We start from the raw sequence: 25,344 nt of genomic DNA on the forward strand, positions 1-25,344 counted from the left end.
GGTTCATCTTACGTGTGTGTGTGTATGTCTGTTAAACTTGGTGCCTTTCCTTTAAAACTGAAAACAAAAAAAGTGGTTTCTTTTTTTGTTGTTATGTTATGTAGTAAAGTTTGTCTGGTTTTAAAGATCTGCTTAGTAAAAGATTTTGATTTAATTGGAACAAGGAGTGTCCAAAGCCTTCTTTTGTCTGTTGAAGGATAACTAATTTGTAATACACTCTCCCCTCAAAGGGAGCAGATTTATATTTCCTAGTAATAGTGGAATGTCTGGACCACAGAATGAATCTTAAAAACCCCGTTTTGAAGAAATCTCTGCCAATACTGGATTGTCACAGTAATGTTTCTTTTCCCTTCTGTTTTTCATGCATTATTTGGGAGGACCACACAGCATAGGGAACAGTGGTGTACCAGAACTGCCACTGAAATAACTGCAGTCTGAGAAACTGAGCACAAAGAAATGGAAGATAATTGGGTTAGAATTACTGAGGATTTGCCCTCCAAAGGCTGCATAAATGTTTATGTTTGTTTACATTTTAAGCATAGTAGGTTTCCAGTTTCTGCTGTGATCCAGAATTTTAACTGGATGGATACTCATAGGATCAGTCACTGGCTATGCTTAAATGTTATACAAATACAGACAATTAAGTACCTGTTACTGCTTGTTCTCTTTATTTGCAAAAGCCATAGCTTGATCTGCTAGGAGTCCATAAATATAAATACCAAATTTTAAGGCTTTTACTCTGAGTTCAGAGTTTTTAGAGAGTAAAACAAATTTTGTTTTGAAACTTGGTAATACTGCTTCAAATCTAAGTGTGGGACACTTTTCTGGAGAACAGCTAAGTTTCATTACTAAAAACAATAAAGACCCCATCAATCAAATTCAGCATACTAGAAATCAATGAAGAACAAAACTGTAACAGCATCAGACCACGCCAACAGTGTTAAGCACTAATTGGCCTACATTCTATGTTATGACATTAATTACAACTTGGCTGTGTCTGTCAGGTTGGGCTGAACAAATACGAAACATGGCATGAATATGAAATATCTGCTACGAACTTATTTGGCTTTTTATTATTTTTAACTGTGAAGTTTACAGAAATATAAAAGTCAAGAGTAGAAGCTCACATTTCATAATTGCATTCTGTGTTTCAAGTAAGATCCACATTGAATGCTTCAAAGTTTATTAACATCTGTCAATAATTTGTACTCTAAATTTTGGCCGTAGTGTAATAAAATAAATCAGTGAACAAAGTAAAGTAATATAAATGTCTCCATGTGGTGACTATGCTTACAAAGGATATTTACATATGAATAGGTCAATCTTTATGCAAAAAGCATACCTTGAACTGCACAATTATTCACAAGTGCATTTTATGAATTGAACCTCATTACTCTAAATGATACCAATCCAAAGACACTTCACATTGCATTTTGCTCTCATGCCCTTATATATTTATATCAATGGTCATATTTAGCAATTTCATATGGCAATTAAGACTTTAAGCATTGGCAGCACTTCAGGTCAATATATATTTCAGAGCTATGTGTGTTGTGCTACTCTTACATGATGGGGAAGCAATTTCAGTCCTGGATGTCTGTCTTTTCATGAAAATGTGAGCTGAGGAGTTCTCTTTATGCAAACACACACTCTTTTATTCTCCTTTTGTAGCTTAATTGCATACTGCAGTCTTCTCCCCAAATATCTAATTTAACTGAAATTGTTAGTAATTCTGTCATGACATACAGAGATATATTGGGGAAAATACACCGAATGCTTGGAATGTCCTTGGTAGTGAACTGGAAAACTGATGTCAAATTTATCTTTTGAAAAGTGTGAATTGTGAGTTTAAAGTGCAAAAAGGATGGTTTAAATTGTCTAGTTAATTCAAGTCCCTTGAACCAGTTCCAGTCATCTTGTCATTTTTTAAAGGTTTGCTAAGATTAAAAGGTTTTCATTAAGAAATGCACTGGGCAAATCTTGCTCAAACTGTCAATAGCAGCAGCTGCTTTTCCTTTATGAATTATCTGTAAAGACAGACACATTTGGGAGCTTTCAACAGAGGAGAAAACATATTACTTGCTATAGTGGCAAGTTTTCCATTTCACTATGTAGCACCACTTAAGGGTCATCCTGTCCCCTTCCAGAGACATGTTTGCACAAGAATTGTTTAATGCAAAATAATAGGATAGGGAATTCTGTACTTTGTCTGAGTGCAATGTAGCAGATGTAGTAGGAGTGTACTGGGTGACTAGATGACTCTCCCTGGGGACAGAAAGTAATCTCCAGACCAGTTATGGATTATAGGCCACAAACTACTGAAAAAAGGATGAGTTTGAGCTGTTCATTTCAGCCAAGATTTAAGATTTCTATCAAACTGTTTCAGCTCTTTGCTGCCTAATATTTGTGGTCAGTGACCAGATGACTGAAGAAGGAAAATCAGAGGTTTGAGAAAGCCCTAATGAATGCTCCTAGGCGTGAGCCTTTGTACAAGTACTCATGAGACTTCTTGTTTTCCTCAAGCATTTTGGCTAAAAAAATGCTCACATGTTTTCTGAAAATAAATACAAAAGGTCATAAATACCACTGAGGTGAATTCATGGTTTTACTGTAATACATATCTCTGAGTACTTACTTCTCAGTATTCACCCATGTCTGAAGAGTAACAAGGGAACTCTTGGAATGAAAATGTTCTTTATCAGCTGGGAAACAAGCAGCAAAATATATGTTGTACACGGAATCATGCCTCTAGATCTGAATCTGCCACACATGCAAAAACACAGAATAAAAGTGAAATTGTTGAAGTAAAATTTCATTGTGCCTGGGAAAGGCTGAAGTAAAACAACATTAAAAGTAAATCACATTTAAACTGTGCAAAAAACTGCTGTATAGACTGCTAAATGCTACTGAGGGACTGCATGTGTTACAGCTGCAGATGTTGATTTGTAATACTAGGCCATGCAAATGTTCTTCTAGGGATAAATACACTATAGAACTAAAATATGACTAAATTTTATATATATATATATATATATATATAACATTTATTTTTTTGAGATAGAAGCCTCAAATCTGCAAGGAAAATCATTAGAGAGGGATTCTTAACCTAGCAGTTCTGACGTGTGCAATCTTAGAAAACGATCTTCAGAAATGTTAATTTTAATTGAACTGTTACTGTTCACTAGTTCCTGTGTATATTTTAAATGATTCATCACAGTCCTGCAAGCAGAGCAGGCAAATAGGAGCTCTGGGGACTTCTTGGACCTCATTGACTGAACACCCAGTTTTTCTTCATTCTGTCAGATGTTTTGTACAGAATGCTGAGCTGCTTCTAAAAATTAAATTAAATGGGAATTTCAGAAAGCCTGGATTTTCAGAATCAACTTATATTTCATAAGAGGCTGTTAATAAATGCATGTATGATCCTTTAAGTACTTTTATCTATAAATGAGTATTCTTTTCTTTAAAAAGAAATGAAAATGTAGCATTTACTCAAAAGAACTGACTTGGTTTACAGAGATCCAGAATGACTGTTGCTCTTGTATCCTTAATAAATGAGAAATTCGTAAGATTATTTATAAGTAATTTTTATGAAAACAGAGCAAATTAGAATTTGCAGAAAATATTTGACATGATGTACAAAATGGGGGATTCCATAGCATGATGTGAGAGTAAGGATGCTATGCCCAGAAATTATTATTCTTAGAAAAAAACTGTTGTTGAATTTTTCAAAAACGGATGTGTTACGGTGTTCTTAAAGCTGTGGTAATATACCAGTCATGGATGCATTTTCTGAATCTTTCCTTAAAATTTACGTTGAGTTGGAAAAACTGAGAGTTAAAATCACCAGGGTGCCAGGGAGAAAATGATTTACACCTTGTATTCAGATAAGAGCAAAATAACCATTTCCCTTTGACATTCTTGCCGTTTTTGTTACTTTACTTATAGCATGGGACATTCTTTTTGGAGCACCCTTTTAACACTACTTAGTATGTCCTTCAACGCATGCACTATTGATATCAAAAGTTCATTGTTTTAGAAACTTTTTATTAGGATTCATAGCCTTTGAACTTTGTATTGTTATCTGCTAAAACAAAATGACAATCAAATAATTCTGCCACCCTTTTTTTTCTGTCCTTCTACTTTTTTCAACTTCCTTGCTTTTCATTATTACTGTTAGTCTGAAATGACATTATCACAGTGGAACATAAACAAAAGATTAGGTATCTCATCTGGATTAGCTTCACGGCCTCTCTCCTTTTCACCCCCAAAAGCTCTATGACCTGCTAAAATATGATATCAGCTGCGTTTTCTTTGGCCAGCTTGGTTCACTTGACTTGACACTAGCAAGATCAAACTACTGCAGACTGTCAGCATAAGGGATATCCTTTGAAAAACAGAAGTTTTTCTTGTTTGGGGTTAGACTTTTTTCTTAACTCCTTTCTTCTTTGTATTTTGGATTCCCCTTCCCATCTTCACAGAATGAAAATAATTCTTTGTATATCTACAGTTGCCCTTGCACTGTTGCTTTACAAAACAGCAATTATATACTGAACACTCTGGCAGAAATTAAAAATCTATTTCAAAGGTAAAAAGCAAGTAATGTTTTTCCTCTATCTTAAAATTCAGATCTCAAAATTAAGAAAATTTTTATTTTCAGTTTGCAGATGTTTAAGCAACTGAAAGATAACTCCTGAAAATTATATTATTTTCAGATTCTGATATTAACATTACTTTCTTCTAAACTTCATTTTAGAAAGAAAATAACTAAATAATTTTGAAATATTACCCTACTAATAAAGCTAAAAATATGAGCATGGAAAAGCTCTTCTCAATGGAAGACAAGACTGCACTTTACTGGGCGAAAATGTGTAATTGCATGATACTGTCTGTCTTTACATGCACATTCAGAAAAAAAAATTGTTTGCATGGTTAATGATTACACTTGTGATAATGACAAGTACAGTAAAGTTCTGTCCTTCCATTGAGGATACCATCTTTCCCCCTTATATGTCTAAATATTTCCTTTGGTCCTGAGGGCATCCTGAATTCTGAACAGGCTTTGATTTTCCATTTCATTCATTCGTTCTGCTGGCGCAATTGCACTGATATCAAAGGATTTTAGGGAACAGCTTAGCTTGTGAAAGCAGACTGTGATGAAGGTTTTCAAACCTCTTCCACAAGCCTTGTGGAAGGAGAGGAATTATAACCTAGTGATTTCTTTTTCTTAATTAATCTGGAAATGAAACTGTGCGTCTGTACAGATTGGAACTCTACAATGGTAAAATATGGGACTTGATGAAATGAAGATAGCATTACAGTTCACAAATTCAGGGTTGGAAGAATCCAAATTAAAAACGGAGTTTGAATGGCTTTTGCTGCTTCAGGCGATTCACATAGATTCCATGCAGCTGCATAGATTGAGTAGGAATCCAATGGCATTACTGAAAATTGAGTATTTTTGGTTGAGCTTTCCTGGATGAATGCAGAAACCCACTTCTACAGAGTGCTACTTTCACTGTTGTTCTGAAAGGTATACCAGCTTTTTCTTGTATGCTTTGCTACTCTAGAGAATGAGCTGGATACAAAAGGAAGACCTATATATAAACATGTAGCCTGACAAGCTCAGCAGGGTATCAGAGTAAGTTGACCCGCTAATAAGTAAGGGGTATGAATTTTATAGCTGTGATGTCTATGAAATCTCTTCAGTGAACTGTGTATGACACTATTGTGTAATGGTTATGAAATACTCAAGTTCTAGCCTTTGGAAATGTTATAGTTTACTGGAAAAAAAGCAGTTATTTTAGATTAGTAGATAGCAAGATAGTATTGCTATAAAAAAATTTTAATCATAGAAATAGAATACAAAGAACTGCAAAATATATATATAAGAAAATATGTACATACTATCTGGGTTTATACATCCTGTGTTATGCAACTCCAGAGGCAATGTTATATGATCCCAGTTTTTGCTTATAAGAAACTTTTTAATTTTATAATGACATTTCCCAAAGATATTATCTGTTCTTAGGTATGAGGCTTGGTGGTTGTGGGTGTAAGTTTTGTATTTTACGGTATATAATATTACCGTGAGTTGCAATCAGTGAACAAGCTCCAACTTTTGACTGCTTTTCTGCATCACTGTTCTAGCAGTGACACTTTGTGACAAGTCTCTATGCACATGAGGAAGGAAAAAACTGGGCAAAAGCTAATGGTTACTGAGGCTGCCAAAAAACCCAGTAAACAAAGGCTCCTGCCTCAAGCCACAGCATTAACAGGCAGACACCAGTGGTCACCTGGCAAAAGTCTTGGGCTATGCCCCTTGTTCTGTCTCCTGATCCTTCACCTGTACCCCCTTCATAGGGTCCATTTCCATCCAGCTCCTGCTGTGAACCACTAGGCCAGCTTTGCTTCAGGCTCCTGTGCTTTCTTACTGATTCCCAGTGTTGTGCCTGTTTTCCACCTTGCCTGCCTTTGGGTTGTGCTCTTGACTCAGTCTTCTGGGGTACATGGACTTGCTCCTTTAACCTCTGACAGTAACCTTGTTTTGCCTTCTCCTTCAGTGTTTCACCTCAGCTGTCTGTGCAGGTGGTGTTGGACCCTTGAGTTACCTGTAAGCAGCCCATGCTAAGCCACTAAGCCTACCTGGGTATGTACTGCTGGACAAAGCTCTGTCCTCTCAGTAAATGCCAAAACTAATCTTGAACTCAATCCTCAGCGGCTCACTCTTAATGAAAGAAGCTTTTACACAGGTGACTAACGTGATGGGAGCCCCACAGACCAACTTTGCATTTATTTTTCTCAAACAAGGCGAAACAAAACAAATTTGCTCTGTTTCATCCAAGTTGTTGCCCAGCCTGACCACAGAAAGGAGCTGGAGTCAGACATTCCACTCTAGTCAATATTAAGAGTCCTCATGTTGCCCAGGCAGATGGAATATGTGCTTCTCTGCACAATATGTCTTTGTGAGCAGGAATTTCCATCATTATAAATGCAATTCAAAATGCATTTTCATATTAAATTTGTTGCCAAAAGTTGTATTAGAGATGTTTGTTTCCCTTCATGCAGGCTTTCCAGACACATCTTTCTAGTTTTGAGAGAACTGATACTGTCTGTGAACTGCTAGTGTATAATGGACTTGTATTTTGCTAGTCATAGCATTGTAGCTAATACAATAAACATTGAACTGTCTCGATTTTATTACAGTATGCTGCATGCACAAAGCCCAACACTTTCAGGGAATAATATATTTTTAAGAGATTCCGCCTATTCAGTGTATCCTCTGAAGAGGCAGCCTGCTGAACCAATGACTGCTAACATAATGTACCTCTCAGTTTTTATTTTTATGATGTATTTTATTTTATGACCTAGTGAGCAGCACCCCTCTCCACAGGTATAGTGGGTTTGAACTAGATGATCTCTAAGGTCCCACCCAACTCAGGCCATTCTGTGATTCTAATGAAGACCTGGCATAATGTGGTCAGCAGCTGCATCACAGAGCAACTCAATCAAAGTATTATTTTGGAGTCTTTATGAAGGCTATTATGAAGTAGTTCAGATTTGGGGAAAATTTTTTCACTAAATTGCTTTTGGGTGGTAAAAGCTAAAGCTCACACAATAAACAATCACAAAAATACAGGTAAATTTCACTTAGTTTTTTGATGAACTGTTAGAGTTGAGATCTTAGTTTCAAGAAATTTTTGATTACAGATAATACAGAGAGGTGATCAGATATTCATCACATTTTTCAAAGTGGTAGTGCAGCCCATAATCTATATAACTTTTCAGATAGCAGCATCTGTGGAAGAATGATCCTCCTTTACAGAATAAAAAGAATAAAACCTTACTCACTTATGGGGAGAATTGTAAACAGTGAGAAAAACTGACAGGCAAGAACTTGGTTAGGGGGTTTGATCTATGGGAAGTTCTCTAATACATGGAGCAGGGGCTATTTATAAATCTGATTGGAGAAAAAAATTATATCTGTTGTGGACCCATGATGTTCTGTTCTCTCTTAGAACTTGATTGGAGCTGAGTTTTCACCTTCACCTGACAGGAAAAGATACTGTGATAAGAAAAAAATTTACTATTCTTTATATTCCCAGGCATTCTCAGATACTTGGAGAACACGCACAGTGGTCCACATGAAAACAAAGTAAGACAGAAAAAGGAAATCAAGTTTTTGCTTTGTCTTTGATTTCTGTGGCACTGGGTCCCTAAAATAAGTCTCCTCACTGCCATTCTTAGAAGAGGAGAAAAAGTAGTAACTGTGCCACAGAGTGTCCTGGTGTCCTTCTAATTAAAAAATATAGCAAGGCCCCAAGGGGTTTGTTGGCTGGCCTAGCTTCTGATCATCCTAGAGGTGATCAACCCATATCCTTCTCCCTTTTTCAGCCAAGTCTGTTGTGGTCACAGAAAACAATGCTGAAGACACAAGTTCTAAAAATATAATTCTGTCACAAAGGCAGATGTTTCATCTGTTCCATTCAGCCACTGCTAGCTTGATACATTTTATTTATACTCTATTAAATGAATACAAATACTCTATTAAATGAATACAAAAGGAATAGCTTCCCAGATGATAGTTATGCCAGGCTCTGCTGAAGCCTCTTATTTTCCAAAAATACCTTACAGATGAGCAGAGTCTGAGGTTTTTAGATTAATAAGACTTATATATTAAAGGTCAATTTTATTGAATTCATGGAATTTTGATAATGTAAGTAGATAAAGGGAAGGCAGAGAATCCCTTTTGAAGTAAAAGTACTTTTAATAAACACTATAAGGTCTAGAAATATTGTACTTACTGAGCATAAAATAATCAAAATGACATATTGATATTTGGCATGTTACTGATTTAATGCAGTTTATTTATAAGTTCTCAAATTTAATATGCAAAACTGATATATCTGTAAAATTTGTGGATAAGGAAGAGAAACGTTTCTGATACAGAGTGCCTTCAAGAATGACTATAAACGTTTTACTCATACAGTCATAAGGATTGGATCACAATTTATACAGTAATTAGTACTAGTTTTAATTATATTCTAGATGCTTTTACACACACAGTATTAGTATCCTCCAGTTACATGGACTTGTAAAATAACTTTTTAAAACTATGAAATGAAAATAAGTCTTCTCATTTTTTGCCATCCTTTACTATGTCCATAGGTGAAAGGGAATATGTATTTGTCATTATAATAATTTTCATTTCTTAGCCATGTGGATGCTCTTTATTGCAGACAGAGCTGGTCTGTTGCTGCATGCTGAAGAGCCTCCTGCCTAATCCATTTTCTCCTTGAGGATATTGTGGTATCAGCTATGCAACTGTTCAAAAGTGGTGCTTGGCCTCAGTGTGCTTCCTTTTTCTTCCTTGTCATCCTTGAACATGTTTCTGAGGAAAACTCAGTTACCAGAGATACAATTTTACTTGCACTGTGCTCCCAGATCTAATCCTGAAGTAGCTCATTTGCTTGTTTTGCCTGGAAGAAGCCGGTGGGGAGATAACAATGAGTTGTAAAAAGGCTATTTCCTGCTCTGGTGCTCTTGACTGTCTGACTCTGGTCTCTCCTGTCAGGCTGTACCCCTGCAGGCCCTAGTGCACCCCTTGCCAGGCCGGGCAGTGAAGGTGTTCATGTTCCAGAGCTGTAAGAATATTTACTGTTGTATTTACTGAACAGGTTTCTGGTAGAAGTTTTGCTGCATTTAGAAAAGATGAAAAGAGTAGGCAAGTTTAATTTATCTGCAAGGAGCATGTATTACCCGTGGATGATTTCCTGTGCTGGTTTCTGATCATAAGGAAAAAACCAATGAGGATGAATGCTTAGTTTTGAGAGAGCTGAAGACTCATTTTGCCTTCAATTCTGCACCATTTTCTAATGGGACTTTTTCATCTGTATTACAGAATCTTTATAATTGAAGACAATTTCTTAATGTTTAAAAGAAGTGGGAAATAATGTTCAGAGGGAAAAGCAAATATGTCTTAAGGCTCTTCTCTGCTGGAGGTAGGAAAAGACAGAATCAGGATCTGGAAATGTCAAACAAAATCTCTGCATGCTGGCCTAAAAATTAATGAGTATTATAAAATATTGTTAAAGATTTTAAAGAGTTGCCTGACTGTTCTGATACTAAACATGCATGCATGCTTTGAAAGTAGGGATTCATTACTTGTGAAATATTTTCTCTTTTTTTCTCAAAATCACTCCCTCTAATAGGTCTACAAGAGATACCTTCAGGATTTTCCATTTTGAAATTACATAAGGGGAAATAATCATGCCAAGAAGTTTTCTGTCTCTAAGTGTTAGTGTCCCAGCTGAAAGCATGGCCAGTCTCATTGTGGTCAGCCTTGTGGCCAGCCTTCTTTCTCTTTCTTCCCCCATTTCCTTTCTATTGTGGAAGAACACAATAGAAGCTCCACAAAGAGGAAAGTACTTGTAGTATTTAGGGTGGGCCAAACACTAATTCAAAGACCAAAGAGGACATTCATCCAAATAGTGAGATATAAAAATTACATCTTAACTAAAAATAACTATGCTTGTCCTAGATGCACCATGTAGGTAGTCTATGCTAATTCTTTTTCCCAAGTTAACTTATTCATTATAAATAATCACAGATATTCTAAAAAATATTTGAAAAACTAATAATGTGGCAGGGTGCTGTTTATGATACCATTTCAACTTCTACCTTTCTTTCCCCTTTTTGTCCACTTTTCCTTTCCCTTTCTTATTACTTCATCACAGATCGCACCCAGGCACCAAACAGTGGAAAATATTCACCCAGAAGCAATTATGTAAGATGTGGGCTGAAAGCCTCCTTTTCTCAGCAGCTTTGCTAACTGTTTTCCAGATGCCTTTGCTCAGCCTAATCAAGGTGTTTGGGTAATGTGGAAACACTACAGTTTTCTAGAGGTAGATGACTGCAACAGCTGCCTAAAGTTATTTTACTAAACTGCTTAGTATTTTCAAGGTATTTAGTTAAAAGTTTTTGGGCATCTCTGTGCTGCACTGAAGAAAACACCCGGACAAAACCATATTAATCAACTCTAGAATTAATTTGTTGATTCCAAAGAATGCCTGAGCATTGAACACTTTGATTAAGGGAACTTCCAGAAACCTCTTTTAAGACATGCTTTAGATTTTGGTACTACAATGCCTTGCCCAGCCTTTACTCCTTATGTTAGTGTGTGTGTTAGCCTCTAATGAAGTGTGAAATCTCACTGACTGTGTAAGTCGTGAGGATTCCATTGCATGTAACAAAGGCAGGGCTCCTTGCTGCAGGAATATGTCAGTACAACAGCAGTGTAGGAAGAAGACATGAGTATGATTTTGCTGCGGAGTCAGGGGAGCTGCAGGGAACTCTGAGCCATTTAGGTCATAAGTAGAACAATAGTATTTCTATAGGTAAAGAAGACCTTCATCTCTTTCCAGCTAATGACAGAATTATTTTGATGCAAAGGCAATGTTTATATGGGGAGATTATAATCACAATCATTCTTACCTATTCGTGTACATTGCTACAAGTTTTGTTAATTTGTTGGTAAACAGCTGAATGGTCCCATTGTAGTTACCATTCTGGGAAAGAGCATATGTGAGTTAGTTAGAACAAGCCTTGTACCTCAGCCCCTATTGCTGTAATCCAAACAGCAAAAATACTGGGTTTAGAGTATTAGTAAGTCGATATTTCAATAATTTATTTTGTCTTTCTTTTTTTTCTCCCTGTAAAGTAGGTGTAGGTCTTTCTGGTTCCCAGTGAGCTCCAACAAGGATCCCAGGAAAAAAGAAAACCATATAAATAAATACCTTTTTTAGAAGAAACCATAGGGAGCCCATCAACATATCTTGCACCACCCCAATGGCCATCAGATCGGCTGCCATCAGGCACTGTTTTTCACTCCCTCAGACTTCAAAACAATTTCATCAATTTTTTCCTTTTGTTCTGATTTTGATGCCTTAGGTTTTAACTTTCATATTTTTCAAATTCTGTACTGCTTAGTGTGTAGTTCTGAAAATTTCTTGTAGCCTGTAAATTTCTACTCTCTCATGCTAGGGAGACATAACGAAGCTTCTCTGGGTCTGCTCTTCAAGGACACCAAGACTGTCCTAGGCCCAAAAAGTATAAACCAAAGAGCAGCTAAGGGGGGGTAATCTGTGGGCAAAACTGAAGCTTTAATTGGAGAATTAACCCAGATATGCAAATGAACAAAACCTATAAAGGTGTGAAGAACTCGTGACCTGGGGTCCATCTTGGGGTCCATTTTGAGAATAACTTCAGGCTCCCCAGGGTGTACCTTTGAAGGCCTTTCAAGTAAATACCTATTTTGATCCTTTACTCTGGTCTAGTGTCTGTTTCTAAGAGGCCTCTCAAGGCATCAATTTAAAGATCACCCTAAACTTAATTTTTTTCCCTTTGCAAACCACTAAAAATTAAAAATAATTTTTAATATGACCTCGACTAATACAATAATATGCAACACAGTGCCAAGTTTTGAGACTGTTGCATTCAAATAAAAGCTGAAACATTCAGGAATTGAGCATTAATTAGGTTTAGATTGCTTAGTTGAAAAGGAAAAGGACTTCAGGAGAGCAGCTGGTTTTGGTCTGATGTCTACATATTTTTCATAGTTTGCAGGAAATATTTCTTTTTTTTTTTTTTTTTTTTCTGTAAGACTTTTGTAGGTGGGCAGCTGTCAGTTGGATGGAGCAAAAGGAGCTGTTGGGCTCATGCGGTGTCAGAACTGAACTTACTCATCTGCTAAACCGCTATGAGCTCATTATATAGCACAGGCCAAAGCAGTGTCAAAGCTATGGTACAATTTCAGAACAAATGTGGAAGGAAGATATGAAATACATAGAAAATGAACACTGAAGGTATTAAAATCCATGCTGAAAATTAACTGTCTTTTCATTAAAGACAGAGAATAAAATGTGCCAGAAATTTGAAAAAATGTACAGCTGGAATTGCACTAAAATGAAAACATTTCTTTAGTATCTCAGGTTTAATGCTTGGCAAGGTTTTGTAAATTAACTTGCAAAAGTCAAAACCTGTAGATTAAATTTAAAAAGCATTTGTTTGGTGGATGTAGATATATTGAGAGGGGTCAATAAACCTCTTTCTCATTGTGAGTGCATTATCAGGCAAACCTATATTGCCTCCTGCTGTGGTAGGAAAGCAGATAAGGCCTTTGCCATCTGTTCTGAAGGTCCTGAGTTTAATTCTCCATGGGAGTTAGTACATGATGCTGGTAGGAGGGGAGGAATTCATTTGGGAAACTGTTTATCTTTCCTTTGGAGAAAAAACATGTTAAAAATAATATTATTTTAATCAGAAGAGATTGCAACTCTTTTCTCTGTTTTTTTGAGGTTTACAGTGAACTTTAAGTAAACAATTCTTGTAGGAAATAAATGACTATAGGAGACAGGGATATTTATCAAAAGTGGACTTTTATTTTATGGTTTAAAAGCAATGTATAAATATCCTGTTTGTATTATATCCATGTTCACAAATTTTGCATGTGTACTACTTTCTAGACCTTAACATTGTCGTGATGATTAAACTCCATTCACACAAAAATAATAATATTCTGATGTCTGAAAGAGAAAGAGCAAATTGGTGATATACAGCAACTGGTCTTTTTTTTTTATTTTCTTGTTTTACTTTTTCCCAAAGTAGCAAACAAATTTTCAACCTGTTGGTCAGAAGATGAGTCCTTTACTTCTGGTATTTTTCTTCCAAATAACAAAGAAATGCAGGACACTATACTCATCAAGTCTTTTCTTTCTTATCCTTCCCTACCAAAGACATTTTAAACAGATGATCATAGATGTCAGTCATTTAGAGCTACCACCTGCTGACTTCTTCAAGCTATGTGAGGGTTTACTTAAAGCTATGCCAAAGACCCTGCTCTCTTATTGTATGTCCACCTTTATCATTGTGTGCATGACGTATCTTTATGAGATACATGCATGTGATAAAGGTTTTACACACAGGGGCAAAGCATTGGCACTGGCTGGACATTTCAGAGGCTCTTTTATAACTGTGTTCTTTTACAGCCAAAGTTAACAAAGCCAGAAAGACTCATTAATATAAAGTGAAGCTGAGGTTTGAACAACTGGTTCTGCACACTGTTCTGTCTCAGAGTTTCATGACTTTTGCTTCTGGGATTGATTATGGGGGAAGTGGTAATGGCATATGAGCTTATAAGTGATTCTGTATTGCATATTGATCTTCTCTGACTAGACATGTTCAGAAGAGGGGCAGGAAAATGGTGTGGATGAGTTCTTGGAGTGTTGCGGTGAGCCGCATTGGAGGAACAGGAGATGCAGTTGCAAAGTTACACAGCTGTTTTGTTCAGGCTGGGAATACAAAGATCAAAGGAGCTCTGCACTATTAAATGGGCTCTCTGGAGAGAGGGAAAGAGACAGTGAGGATAGGGGGCTGCAAATAGGAATTATGACTGCTGTTCTTGCTGACGGGGCAGATGTGAGATATGGATGTAGAACCCAGGGGATGTAACACAGAGCAATTGCAGTGCTTCCCAAGATTCTGGAGAATAGTAAGCCATATGGAATGATAGAAATAGGAGTTGGGCTGTTTTAAAATTTGTTTTCCTTGGAGATACTTCTAATTATGCTTTGATCCAAGGAGGCTGCCAGGTACCAGTGGCATAGCTCCTACAGGGACTAGAAACCAAAAGTCACCACTGCTGTTCCAGTTGTCAGTGGTAGGAGCTGTCTGCAGGTGTAGCTTTGCTTTTGGGTGCATTGACTGCACAATTGCACCCCGAGGGAAGTGGCAGCTCTGCTTATGAGGTAGGGAAAGGAAGTTATTTGGCATTGCTTTCTGGTGGCACTAGACAGCTTTTCTTTCAGGAAGCAGTGAGAAAACATAGCTGAAGAGAGACCTAAAACGGGAGACTCAAAATCTCACATTTACATACATAAGTAGCAATCTGCTTTCCTTATACTACATTTTTCATTAAGAAATTCTGTCTGTTTTCTAGGGTTCATGTACACAGAGTGGCTGAAAATCATTACTTTAACAAGACAATAAAAAGCTCTTGGAATTACTTTTTCAGGTGTGTTTTAAATAAAGTAACATTTTATTGTTATTTCTACTGGTTTTGATCATAAATAAGGTATAATAGTTTGGTGATTGTAATAGTATTCATGTACCAAATTTACACAAAGGTTTTGTTTCCTTTACAAGAAAAGGTCCAGATCCTTACAGTTAAAAGGCATAAATTGAAATAAAGGACCAATGACCTTATAGTTCAACAGCAGGATTTGTTCTTGTAATCAGAAATTACTTTGAATAGAAAGACCTTTCAGAAGCAAAGAAACCATGTTTTGGTTCCCATCTGGGTTTAAAGTAATGGAATTTATAATTCTAACTTATCTAAGTGCTTATAAAAATGATGCCCTTGTGTTTTAAAAAATGCAACAAAGGGCCAAATACAGCCAAAGTTTAGATATGTCCCTACGTTTCTTTGATTTCAAGGCAAATTGAGAGCCTGGAGGCTTATGAAAATTCATTTAAACACCTAGTGCAGCTCAAAAGCTGAAGCCCAAGTTTCAGATTTGTGACAGCTCTATATAGAATTAATGCTAACATTATGGATCTGGACTTCTGGACAGTTTCACATCTATAACATTAACTACTGGTCAATGCTAAATGTAGTTTATTTTGAGATGACACAGATATTAGTGCTACTGGGACTTTTTTTTTTTTTTTTCCAGAAAATTTGCCTTTTACTTTTTTTCAGGGTAATTAAGTGATTCTTTTAAGTTAACAGGATAAACAAGGTGATAGAGTTACTTAAAATTACTTAAAAATATTTAACTAACTTTCAATTTTCAAAACATTTCCCATAATTAGGTTTTGAACCTGGATGATTTCTGTTATGTGCTCTGCCAGTCTGGAACTTTGTGAATTAAATAAATAGCAATAATTTAATTTGCAATATATTTCAATATAGTATTACTGTAACATGAGATTGAAAAGCTGTAATGTAATTAGTGTAATTCCAAAGAAACCCAGTTACTTAAATTAGATTGCCAAGCACCTGTACTTGCATTGCTTGTATTTGCCAAGGAAGGCAAAGAATAAGGTAGCAGAGGGAAGCAGTGGTGGTGTGTGTAGTGTACCTATGTGTGCAGACACACTCATAAATGGCTTTATTTATACTTTCTTCCATGGCTGATGAGTGTGGAAGCAGGATGTGCTGTAACTAAACAATGCTACAGCTGCCTGAAGGTGAGATGGGCAGACCGACTGCGCGGTTTAGATGTGGAAGTACTTGAACATTTTCATATTAAAATTTTCTTAGAAGTTACTTTAAATTAGAAAACACATAGTGATGGCAAGAACCTTTGCTGATCAATTTTAGGGCTGGGTTTTCTGAATATATCCAAACTCTTTACTTGGATCCAATATGGAAAATATTTTCAGTTATAACGAAATTTTCTGAAACATCCAAACTGTTTTGATTGTACATGTAAGAAAGCTGGCTTGAGATGCTCAAGCAAGAGGTGGTTCTCCTGTATGCCTAAGCGATAGCATGCCTACTTGGGGTACATGAAAAGGGCCCCAATTCCTCTCTCAGCCTGGTAAGAAGAAAGTTTTCCCATCTTCCAGGCAACTGCCTTAAGCCTGGGCCTGCCAGGCATTTTGAAATGCAGATCTCTTGGGAAGATATCAGGCTGATGGAAGGAATGATCCTATAGCTGTGTTATAGTATGAATAATACCTTATAAAAATGAAGCATCTTATCTCTTTCAGTTCTGTGTGTTTGGATTGACGTCAGACCATTTGTCCTTCTGTTCCCTAGCTCATCTTGTATGACCTTTTGAATGAGAGCAAAAGAATATTGGTACTGCTCCAATTTTTCTGACGTTGACTCAAGTTATTAAAAAGTCTCAGTCAGAAAATAAAAACAATCAGTTGAAATCGCCTCAGATTCTCTTCTGGGAGTCCTATGTGGAATTTAACAATATTTAACTCTAATAGCATAAGGTTTTTTTACATATTCTGTAGTAACTAGTCTGCTGAAAAAGTTTATTCTCCCTTAAAGATGGAGTATCTCATCCTTCTTTCAAGATAGAAAACAGCAGTGCACAGAATAAGCCTTTTCAATTACCTGCACTAGTAAACATTTTATTTTTGCTTTAGTCATTGCCAAATACACATACTTTCTCGATGTTCTCAATTTTCTTTATCAATTTTGCCTAGGTTATTAATTTTATGTAGTATATTTCTCTTTCTCTTGTTGTAAATATAGTACTTTTCAAATCACTGTGGAGTAGCTGTGTGCAGAGGAATGGAAACTGCCTGATAACCTGATGGTTGCAATATCCTACTGGGAGAGAGGGGCCTTTTTCCAAGTCAGTGTGACCGAGCACGTGAGCTGTGAGTAACCTTTGGCTCTCAGATACAGCCAGAGCCATTTCCGGACGTGCTGGTGAGCCTTCTCCCCGACTAACCCCTGCCCAAGTCCCAGCATGTAGAGCAGAAGGCCCAACAGAGGGGTTTTGGCTGGATAGTCACTGATATTTGAATTAGAAACTCATCCAGAAGTGAAACCCTCCTTCCTTCTGATGGTCATTTGCAAGACATTGCCTGACATGAATACTGGTGGAGCTGGGCCTTGGCTGGCCCACATTCTCTCCCTCAGCCTGCCCTCCCCCTCAGTCCATGTGTCCTTTTCATGCAAGGGCACCAATATGTTTATAGTTAACTTCTTCTGTGGTATTCTGTTTTATACAATGGGTCAGTGAGGAGTTTTGAATTTACTGGAAATAGTGTACACATTGCAGCATGTCATTTGCTGGAAAGGACGGTCAGCACATTCAGGTCTTCACCCATGCTCAAACCAAAGAGAGGAAAAAATCTCAATCCATGTTTTTCTTGTGATCTCTGGCTGCTGTTGATTACTGTGCAGATGAAATACATCCTAGTGTCTGCCTCTTTACCCAAATCACTTTATTGTTCTCCATCTTATGGCTACAGGATAAAACCAAGACAGGAGGTACCCAAAATAATAGCCGTATGAGTCCATGTCATACAATACCCAAAAAAAGTATTGGTAGTGTTTGCAGAGCTAACAGCAATTGTGATGGTCTTCTAGAAACAGGCATCAATAGTATATGATAAAGCTAGAAATAGGGTTTCATTTGATCAGGTCAGTAAGTGCTTTGAAACATGGAAGAGACATTAAATGAATGTACTTTTATTATACAGCTGGCTTTATAAAATGGCTTTGTAGTTTATTGGTTTGTGACATGTGGCCCACTTCTGGCACTTTCTTTAGATGTTCCAGGGATCTGTACTCCCTGATACTTATCAAGTATCCTCATGTATTAATGACAGTTGGTGTTGTTTTAGGGTAAAGCAGATTGAGGAGAGGACCACAACCAGGGCTTTTGACAGATTGTGTTAAATAGGAGGAACAAGTCCAGCAGAAGATAGTTGTTGGATATGAAATAAAAGTCATCAAAAGAAACCTGATACAGTAGGGTTTTAGAGATTCACAGTTAGAGACCTAAATAGACAAGAATGCAAAACTATCTGGCCTTATCAGTCATGGAACTGTATTATGGAAGTTGTCTCAGCATATACTTCTGCTAGGAAAAAAATGAGCTCAGATCTACTATTTTATTTTCATGTTTGATGTTAGGATTTATTGCAAGTTTGGAATTTTATTATTCTCTTTTCATGGCTTGACACAGTGAAGGGTTGAGGTGTTTGCACTGAAAAGTTCTGCTGTCTAGTTGCTAGGATACTGCTTTTTTTCAAGTCTTTTGTCATGTAAAATGGAATATAATGCTGTTTATTTTTTATTCTAACATGGATTTTGCATCAAAACACAACCATGAAAACTGGTGAAGGTTTGTTTAAATCCTGCTTTTTTGTTGTCTTGCTAAAGCTCTCTTAGCAGTTCAAACTCAGTACCTGAACACAAAGCAATTGCTACATTTTAGTCAAAAGTCAGTTGCTTGTTGCTATTTATATTTGGCAGACTACATTTGATATCTAAAACATAATTTGATCTATTCTGTTCTTACATACTAGAATTTTCTATAATTCAAATGTGCACTGTGTATATCCCAGAGTTACATTTCAGAATTTATATAAACATTTGCTAAGTACTGATTGACTTCAGGCAGAGCTTATAATTTGTGTACATTTAAAATATATTAATAGTAAAGAAAATGGTTTAATTAATTTAAATGCGTAAGATTAATTGAAGTGGTAAATTAAATGTTTTTGTAATTGTCAAAGTATATATAAACAAGCATGACCATAATATAAAATCTCATATGCTTAAAGATAAGTCAAGAGAGTAGAATCTGAAAATCACAGAACAGTTGGGGTAGGAAGTGCCCTTAAAGATCACCTTGTTCCAACCCTCCCTGCCATGGGCAGGGACAGCTTCCACTAGACCAGTTGCTCAGAGTCCCATCCAGCCTGGCCTTGGACACTTCCAGGGGTGGGTGGGGCATCCACAACTTCTCTGGGCAGCGTGTTCCAGTGCCTCACCACCTCCACTGTAAAAAATTCCATCCTTATAACCGATCTAAATATACCTTCTTTCAGTTTAAAACTCTTGCCCCTTGTGTTATCACTGCAGGCCCTGGTAAAAAGTCTCCATCTGTCATGAAAGCTCCATGAGGCTTTTCTTCTCCAGGCTAAGCAACTCCATGTCTCTCTGCTTTTCTTCACAGGAGAGGTGTGTGCTCCTGTCCTCTGATCATATTCATGGCCCTTTTCTGGAACTGCTAGTAACAAGGAAATTTTACTTTATTCCAAACCCTCCACCCCATTTAATTCTGATTTATTCATCATCAAAATATATTCTCTGCTTTATGCATAATTAAATGTTTGAGCTGCTTCGGTATTGTATTTTATTTGAGTCTGTGGGAGTGCTTTCTAACTAGAATTATAGTTTAGTTACTTCAAAATTCTCCCAAGAACAGCCTGTGCATCAGAAATAAGTCCAGGAAAATGGCTGTTCTTTAGATGTTTTATTTCTACTTTGTATCATCAGAAGGATCTTTTAGTAAAACCAGCAGTGACGAAGATGATCATTCTTGCTCTAGGCCAAATCTTGGCTGCTCCCAATCTGCTACACCACATTAATGAACTCACCTCACATGCTGAATGTTTTTGAAAAGTCTGTATAAAGGGTTTCATTTAGCACTGGCTGAATGAATTACTAAATGCATATTTATGAATTTTCATCATATTCTCACTTAGAAAGCCCAGAGTACTTTGCTCTGTATCTTGGGCTTTAGTGACAATATATAGAAATATGTTACTAGATTGGAAACAGTCCACTGGAATAATGAAGATATGTAAAAATGCTGTGATAAGCATACTTATCTAACCAGCATAATTTATTTTATATAAGCAGTCAAATCCTGCATCCCTAACAGCTTGTTTTAACAACTTAATTAAGGTTGGATTTTCTAGCATTTGGATAGCTGTCCAAGTACAAGCACATAAGTCGTGACACCACTTTGTTCACTCTGTGGTCTGTAAAACATTTAGACCATGTTAGCAGGGAACCGTGTCTAAGCTTGTAAATCCTGCTTGGATGTGCTTCATAGAGAGGTTGAGAGGGTCAGCTTCTGAATCTCTGAGGAATTTTGGGACAACAAAATCTCATGTGATGCTTGGTCAGAGAGTGAGTGAACTAGTTCATGACTGTTTGCATCCGACTGTACTGGGGAGATCAGCCAGTAAGAGCAAGGCTGAAGTCAGCAGAGTACCCCGGTGCTATACCCATCACTCTAAGATGATGTGGATCAACTGTGTTGCTGGGTGCAATTTCTTGTTATAACAGGTAAACACAGATTTTTGGTGTAACTGCTTGATTCTCACCATGTGTCTGTACTGCTCTGAATGCTCAGTGCATCTGAAGTCTAGTGTTGCCTGGCATCAATAAGCCCTGTGATGTTCTTTCACACTGAGAGTTTCCTGTCTGCTTTGCCGGCAGTTTTTGGTTCTTAAACAGGGAGAAGGAAAAAAAACACAACTGAGACTATGACCTGCTACCTTTTGTGTCAGAAATTATCCAGTATAGGGTGGTGCTTTCTGGGATAAAATCTTAAAAAGAGTGCTCTGGCAAAATTCATGAAACAGCACCCTAATATGCCCTAAGATTCAACTGATTATGGAACATTTTTTCACCATCAGTGCCACACTGCTTAATTGTGTTGCTGTGCTACTCACTACTTGTTCTTCACCCTAGGAAAACTTAGAAATGGTTCTTGGAAGTGGAGTTCCAAGCACATATGATGGAAAAACCTCCAGGAGTGAGGAACAAAAGTTTCTACATCCTTTATGATCCATTGACTCCTGTTCCCAACATTAATGAGTTCAACTGGAGTTGAGGAACTCGTTCAACATTGCAGTGCCCAGAAGTTTACATTTCAACGAACATAAAATATGAACAAAGGAGACAAACAAAAAGAACAGAGAAAGGAAGGATACAGCTTCAACCAAATGAAGCCAATGTAAGTTAAAATATAACTAAAGAAAGAGAGGAAGAGTAAATCCTTTAAATAAGCTATATTAGCCACAAAGCCCCAAATGAATATAGGAAAAAAAGAGCAAATAGGAATGATTCATAGAAGCTCACACCCTCTTCTGGTGGCTATAAACTACTGAACATGCTGAGGCTCTGAAGACCCTTCTATTCCTAGTTTTAACCCCAGCACTGAATATAACATTCCTCATGCCCTGAGTGCCCCAATAGATATTAGGGTCCCTGAGCAGCCTCACCTGGAACCACCACCCACACACCCTCTGCCTACAGGCCCTGGGGCTCCATTAAAGCTCAGACCTGAGCCTCCAGTCCCTTCTAGAGCTGTGCTGTGCCTATCTCTCTGTCTTTCTATCCCTGCTTCCCTCCTGGACCTTGGACTTGCATTGCAGGTAGTCTGTTGCTTAGCTCTATCCCTTCTGCTTTGTGCTGCAGCCTTAACTCAAGCCTTGTCTCCATCTGCTCCCTACTGGAGTGCCTGGATGGGCCCTGCTTCCAGTGCCCTTTTGTGCCCATGGTGTTGATGTGCTGTGGGACTGTACCAGGACTGTGCTGGGATTGGTCTGGGCTCTTGGACTGGCCTTCTTGCAGAGCAGTGCTGCCTGTGCTGCTGCCTGGCAGCACTAAGCACTGGAGGACTGGTGTGCTGAGACAGAAAGCATGAGGCGTGAGCATCTGAAATCTGTTTCTCTGCAGCTTCAAAACAAAGTGCCTTCCAGATCTAGAATTTCAGGGAGGAGGGATGATTTTTCAAAATAATCTCTTGCTGTGGGATGGCTGTTAGGGCTTGCAAAAGATCCAGCTCTCTTTGAATGGCAAGAATGACATCCATTTTAGGAGAGATTCAGAAACTTAATGGTTTTAAATTAGAATCCCTACAAAAAGTTAAATTTCCTTCAGAATGGAATGACCATTCTGTGTCCAACTTGACAGAGCACTCAGAAGAGAAATGACAGAGCAAGGTCTGTAGGGTCTCTGTATTGGTCAGGTAGGCCTGGGGAATATTAATAGATTCATCAGCATCCTTCTAGAGAAAGCAAGCCTGTGACCTGGTGGGAATCAGAAGGCAGGAGCTGAAAATAGTTTAATCTGCCAGAATTTCATTAAAATTGAAACATCTCTGGAAAACACATAAACCTTAATGGATAGGCAAATTAAGAATAGAATGTTCAACAAAAGGAGCAGTGCTGCTGTTTTCCACTCCAGTTGGATCCACTGGTAATTCTCCTTGCACCATAAAGCAGTAGTTGGTATGGTTCCATGTGGGGTTTTTTTTGTTTGGAGTTTTTGGTTATTTTTGAACGTCTTTTCTCATAACTATTGATTTAGAAAACAAAAACCTCTTAATCATTCAAGAGTTAAGAAATAGAATTAAGACTGTTGAGGCCATTATAGTTCAATCCCTGTGTACATTATGACATAGTCTTTAATTACATGATCTCATCCTTTGTTTTCCCACAGGAATGCCTCATTCAGTGTGCAGGATGAACAGTGCTTGGAATGAATCAGCACAACACAGTGAAAGAGTCTGTTGTTTGCAAGACTCATCTCAGTTTTGTTGAGGAAGTTGGGATATGTGTTTCGAATGAGTTGGGATGTCAAGAAAAGAAAGGATGGTCTTGTAGCTGAGGAAACTGTATGTTGCCCTGGAGAATGAGTTTCTGTCACTGTCTTTGCCAAAAAGATCCTGTGAGGTACTGTTTTGGGAGCAAAAATGCAAAACACCTAATTTCCTGAGAAATCTGAGGGCATGGGTCCACATTTTGTACTACCAATATGGAACAAAGTGTTGAATCCAGTGATTACTATTCATTCTTGCACTTTAGGGAAAATGTCGTGTGCAATCACATTAAAAGCTGTTTTTCAAGGGAGTTGTATAAATGTATCTTGTGCTTTCAATACACCATATTCCCAGTCATTATAGCTATTTGGTGTATTAATAACAGTTACCTGTATATGCATATCTAACATTTAGTCAGCTGCTAAATAGAAAACTAGAAAAAGTCACTAGGAGTAAGTGAGTCTTTGATATATATGGATATGAAATAGTAGTGCAAACTACCGAACATATTAATTACAGGTTTCCTAATTTATTATGACAATATGTTTTTATCTTTGACACTCAGATCTATATCCTACTACAGTAGCTGCAAACTCTCTGTGAAGGACTTGTTTTCTTCTACAAGTTTTGAAATAGTCTAGTTTCTTTCTATTGTAAGGGATTCTTTTAAAATCACAACCAAAATGAAACTGGTGTACCAGCTTTCAAGTATTCCATTTGCATCTAGTCTGTTCTCCATGTATCTCACTGTGATTACCCTTTCCATTTCAACACCTATTTTTAGACATCAATTTAGCCAATGTTACAATGACATGGTCAGAATTCATTTTTCTTCATTCTAGAACAAAGTAGAAGTAGTCCAGTTGGCCTCTGTTCCTGTGTAACAAGGTTTTACTTAGGAAGGGCCTAGTCAATGAAGAGTAGGATCCACACTGCACTTAAAAGTTGGACTGCAAGCTCCAGTCTGTTCAGATGAATTATTGATAAAATTTGAATATGATTTTTTTTCAAATCATAGTATCAGAAGATCAAAAAATTATTTTTTCCTCCTTATCTCTGACTTCTTCAAACTCTTTCCCTTTCAGCAATACAAACTGGACCTCTATGTCACAGCTCATAAGAGGATTTCTACCTTTCTAAGATATTGGTTTCTAGTCCTCATGCTTTGAAGTAACTGAACTGAAAATCACTTTATTGTTTTACAGTGGAAAAACAACCTGAGATGCCCAAAATTTTATTCTTATTTTCTAAGTGATTGATCACTTAACAAATACTCCCATTTTCTCTTCACCTATTACATGACAAAATGTAATACACATGGCAATACATTAATAGTCTAAAAATATTTCCTTGCATGTGAGCATTTATCCAATTTGCCTTTACTCTGCATTTTAGCAGTTTGTTTTAAGGATTTGAATGTTTAAATCCTTTCTTTTTATTTTTAGTAAGAATTTGGATTTTGGATTTGCAGCAACAGTAAAGGAAAGGTAACAAAAAGTGAGATCAATTTGATGGTTCTGCTGGATTCTAATATATTTTAAAGTCATAAAAGGTTATCTTGCTTTTAAAGTAGTTATCCATCATAGAAGCTAGGCAAAATCATAAACTTATATTGGATGCTTTTACTTATGTTTCTATCTACAGAAATCAACCTTAATTCAGGATAGTAAAGACTGAGCTTTATGAGAATATTCCAGGGTTGAGGAGGGTCTGGGTGTGGCTGTGATTGGGAGCATGGAAGTGTGTGTACTCAGCACAGAGGGAGAGAGGAATATCTCTGACACTGCAGCACAAGTAGTCTGAGCCACAGAGGAGTCAATCCAGCTGAGTAAGTGAGGCTTCCAGCCAGGGGTATTCTCAATAAAGCAAATCTCTGCTGTGTGCCACATTGTAGGATGTAAGATTAAATCAAACTTCTCCAAAGCAAGGATATCGGATTTAGAGAGTAGAGAATGACTTTGAGAAGGCCATTTAAGTCATAGAGCTTATTCTGTTGAGTTCCTGCCTTATAGTGCAAAAAGCTTTGAATCTTCCAATAAACTTCTCAACCTTATGTTAGAATCAAATTACAGCCTGAAAAAAAAAAAAAAAAAAGGATTGTCTACCTCATCTCCAGCTTCTCTTATTAAGAGTAATAGCTATGGGCCATTTCCAAATGGTCAGAGCCATCTGTTTCCTTAAAACTTTCTTTGGATGAACTCTGAGAAGTGTTACTTTGATTTTTCCTATATCCTGTATCAACTAT

General features: G+C 37.2%; 1 protein-coding gene across 6 annotated transcripts in view; it reads left to right on the plus strand.

Moving 5' to 3' along the window:
• Nucleotides 1-25,344, plus strand: part of TLL1 (tolloid like 1) — a 262,440-nt gene that overhangs the window by 93,221 nt on the left and 143,875 nt on the right. For 3 of the 6 annotated variants that reach the window (XM_069013647.1, XM_069013646.1, XM_069013653.1), the window contains one exon: nt 6,564-6,649. The exons of 2 other annotated variants lie outside the window; for them this stretch is intronic. The gene's annotated coding sequence lies outside the window, so the exon portion shown is untranslated. Of the gene's footprint in view, nt 1-6,563; nt 6,650-8,138; nt 8,156-25,344 lie in introns of those variants that run through there. One more of the 6 variants, XM_069013651.1, reaches the window with a different exon arrangement.

The sequence above is a fragment of the Aphelocoma coerulescens genome, chromosome 4, assembly GCF_041296385.1.
Source record: "Aphelocoma coerulescens isolate FSJ_1873_10779 chromosome 4, UR_Acoe_1.0, whole genome shotgun sequence".
In the NCBI taxonomy this organism is placed as follows: Eukaryota; Metazoa; Chordata; class Aves; order Passeriformes; family Corvidae; genus Aphelocoma; species Aphelocoma coerulescens.